A 4177-nucleotide genomic window follows, 5' to 3' on the forward strand; every position below is an offset into this window, starting at 1 on the left:
CAGATCAGTGGCTCACGTTTGAACACTGTCAGCACCAGCAGAATTGCGTTGTCTAGACCAGCTGGACTCAGTGTCAGAGCCGAACAAGGGTCTTTTGACACCGAAACTAGCCGAAGAGCCGTTCTCAGTCATGTTGCTGCTGGCCTAGCTGGAACCTTTGCTAATGCAGCTTTTGCTGAAGCCAGATCAATCAAGGGTGTACCCCCTCCTCCTCTCTTCGGTGGATTGCGTAAGTCGTCTTGCTTTTGTGTAAGGTCTTTATTTACCTTTTTTTTTTCCTTCGGCTTTTATAGATGTTCCAATTTTTTTCCAAACACAGCTGCGTCTAGTCTAGACCCCTCAGTGATTACTGGAAACACAATAGTAATATCATAACGGATATACAAATGATAGTAAGATTCACACATTCAAGACAGACAACGTAAGAGTGACCCTCCAACGCTGCATTTCGGTTAAATATTTTGATCAAGCAACTTGATATCTATATCAGCAGTACCAATTGAAAGATGGATCAAGTCATCAAGGAATTTGATTAAGACTTGTTAGTAAGTTGTTAAAAGATTGAATTTGACAAGAGGATTTCAATCCTTAGAATGATCTGCATCTTTTGTCGCTTCTAATTTTAACAGTACTTAGTAATATTTTGTTTAAAGCAGTTATGCCAAATACAATAAACAAGATGATCTTTAGAAGTAGTTATATATGAAGTTGGAACTATGGTGGTTTCTCAGTTTGGTAAAATTAGAGATACAACAAATTTCAACTATTTGAACTATATAGAATGGCTGCAGGTACAAGAAAAGATAATGTATGGAATTTGGCTACTCATGCTGAGTATTTGTTTTTGGCAGTTGGCACTTTGAACTCAGATGAGTCAAGGGACATTAGTTTGCCATTATTTTATTTGAAATGAGTATCACTTTTTAAAAATTTAAACTAATCATTATTTTTACTATTTTAATTATTCCATATCAAATGCTCCGCTACAACACTATTCTGTTTAAGACTTTAATCCTAGATTGTTGTAAATATTAGTACTAAAAATGTTTGGGAATCTCTTTTTCAACTTAAACTTTTTGCCAAAAAAAAATATAACGGAAAAGGTTCAAAAATACCCCTGAACTATTTGAAATAGCTCAAAAATATCCTTCGTTAGATTTTTTGCTCAAAAATACCCCTCCATTAAATATTTGGCTCAAAAATACCCCTCCCTCTAACGGAATTCGAAAAAGGATCAAAAATACTCCTGAACTATCTGAAATGGGTCAAAAATACCTCTCTGTTAAATATTTGGCTAAAAAATATCCCTCCCTTAACGAAATTAAATTATTTCGATTATTTTGTTAATTTATATAAAGTTCATCATTTAATTTATATTTCATTAATTTCTTTAAGTGAAAATTTATATTTCGTTAATTTATATTTCGTTAATTTCTTTAAAGATTAAAAAGATGTAAAGTGAAAATACCTTTTTAGAATAACTATATGTTTATTTTCCAAATCAAATTCAACCAATTTATATTATAATTCAAATACTTTTTTTTCATTATCTTATTTTTAAAATTAAAAAAATACTTTTATGTAAAAAAATAAAATATTAGGGTTAATTAGGGTTTAATTCAATCGAAATAATTTAATTTCGTTAAGGGGAGGGGTATTTTTGACCCATTTCAGATAGTTCAGGGGTATTTTTTATCCTTTTCCGAATCAGTTAGAGGGAGGGGTATTTTTGAGCCAAATATTTAACGGAGGAGTATTTTTGAGCCAAAAATCTAACGAGGAGCATTTTTGAGCTATTTCAGATAATTCAGAGATATTTTTGAGCCTTTTCCGAAGATATAATGATTGATGATAAAGAAAATTACTCTCTATTTCAATTTATTTTTCAAGAAATGACTTTTTTTTTTTTATATTTTTTTAGTATGAAATATGTTTAAGATTCTAAGAATAAAAGTATTTTGATCCATTTTACATAATTTTAATATAAGATCACAAAATTTAAAAATATAACATTTGAATTGATAAATATTAATTTAGAAGACGGATTTACAGTAACCAGAGATTCTATCACCCGTCTTCAAGATATGTCACAAAACAAATAGAATTACTTTGTCCACTGCTTAAGTATCCTTTCCGCCGAAGAGATTAATCTTAATGGATAAACTATTTTTTTTTTAAACTTCATGTTTATATTGGCTAGCTCTAGGATCTAACGTGATGGAATATTTGATAGGAACATGAGCAGTCTAATACCTTTGTGGATGGACTAAATTCAATAGTAATATATTTTTTTTTACTTCCTTAAATTTGACTACAAGTTATAATTAATCAAATACTAAATTGAAACGGGATATTATATTTTTACCAAAAAGAGAATACATATTCAAGCGATGGGAAATTGATTTGTTAGTAGTGGCGGATGTAGCATATATTCACGAGTTCATCCGAACTCTTTTCGACGAAAAATTACACTATTTATACACGATTAAAATTATTTTTTTATGTATTTATAGTATATATTAAACTCCGTCCGACTAGTTTGTATGTGCACTTTCGAACCCTCCTTAATAAACATCCTGGCTTTGCCATCATGCGTCAGGTCAAGTCAGACGGCATATTTATATCTCCTTGGAATCTGCAAAATCAAATAAAACAAATCAAATATTTAACCAATCAAAGAAATAAAAGATGAAGAATATAAAAAAATGAAAATGAAAATAAAGTATTCATTATATATAGCTCAACCCTAAAGATTGATTAGGTTTTTCAACTCTCCATTACCTTAATCACAATAAGTATTAATGATAGTCAATAAATAGGATAAAATATTATTAATTTTTTAATTAAAAAATAAAAAATAGGAAAAATGCCCAAAAGAACAAAAAAATAAATATGAATAGTAGCTTTAGAAGCATGTCACATCATCATGCTCATATCTTTCCCCTCTCTCTATATATATAGATATAGATTGAAGCTCCCCTATTTGTAGGACTGGTAACTATGATTTCTTTCTCCTTGGGTAGGTCCCCTGAAAAATGCAATTGATTGGAGATCTCTATCTCCAAATGTTTGGGGGTGATAAAGCAGCAGCAATCGTGAGTACTGGATATGATTTTGGTGGAGGACGATCACAATATCACCTTCGACAGATGGGAGTCAGACTCGATATTCATTTCATTAACAAACCTTAATTTTTTCCTCAATGTATTAGACCCACCACCAATGTTTGATGATAAGGGCAATCTGATAGATGAAGAAACCAAGAAGAGGCTCAAAGAAATTCTTTTGGCTTTACAGGCATTTGCCGTGAGACTCGGCGGCAATTGCAAATAGCTTCTTTCAATCAATGTGTGAATTGATCCCCTTCAACATTTCCCTTTCATAGGGAAAAATATATCTATATCTATATATCTAGATATATAGATATAGATATATTTTTCCCTATGAAAGGGAAATGTTGAAGGGGATCAATTCACACATTGCTTCTAATAAGACTTCCGTAACATTTGGTCAGTTGATTGGTCATGTTAGCTAGTTTCATGGCGATTGGCCATTGATGTTATATCGATGAATAAAATTTGTCTTGAATATAAGCTATTTTAAGTTAAGTTATTATCAAACTTAAGTTTTCTCTCGAATCTAATTATCCTTAAGTTTCCATTTATCTTTGTAGTTCAAATTTATTTTGCTGGTAAAATTGATCTGCTCTTATTTTAACATCAGTGGGTGGGTGCAGTTGGCTTTACAAAATCAGGAGGGTGTCATATTTCGTTTTACCACCCCTACTTAATCCATCTCTAGATATATATTATATATAATAATATAGATCTAAGCTTTTTTGGGGCTTCATCGTGATCTTATATAACGGAGATAATCAACTCCATGCCAAATCTTTCAACGTTGAACTTGTAGACATTAAATTTAGAGATTCGTTGTATAAATAGTTTATTTATTTATCTATTTTATAAATGTTTTAAGCTTGAGTCTTTTGAAAGAGACATTGATATTTCACCGTATATTATTTTTGTGTCATTTTCTAATCTCTTTGTATATATAAAGTAAGGTTAGACATTTGATGATGTAGCACACTTCTAAAGCCACCATTTTTATTTATCTTTTTCTCCTTTTTTGATCATTTCTTCTTTATTTATCTATTTATTTTAGTTTTCATAATTCA

General features: G+C 30.5%; 1 non-coding gene across 3 annotated transcripts; it reads left to right on the forward strand.

The window, feature by feature from the left end:
• Positions 1–7: 7 nt before the first annotated feature.
• LOC107856825 lies at positions 8–3638 on the forward strand. Of its 3 annotated transcripts, XR_007051415.1 has the most exons (3): positions 8–229; positions 320–545; positions 3024–3379. It is a non-coding gene; the product is annotated as an uncharacterized LOC107856825 (transcript). The 3 variants fall into 3 exon arrangements; XR_007051413.1 differs by lacking the exon at positions 320–545 and having other exon boundaries at positions 3024–3638; XR_007051414.1 differs by lacking the exon at positions 3024–3379 and having other exon boundaries at positions 320–597.
• The last annotated feature ends 539 nt before the right edge of the window (positions 3639–4177 follow it).

The sequence above is a fragment of the Capsicum annuum genome, unplaced genomic scaffold (assembly GCF_002878395.1).
Source record: "Capsicum annuum cultivar UCD-10X-F1 unplaced genomic scaffold, UCD10Xv1.1 ctg78164, whole genome shotgun sequence".
NCBI classification, from domain to species: Eukaryota; Viridiplantae; Streptophyta; class Magnoliopsida; order Solanales; family Solanaceae; genus Capsicum; species Capsicum annuum.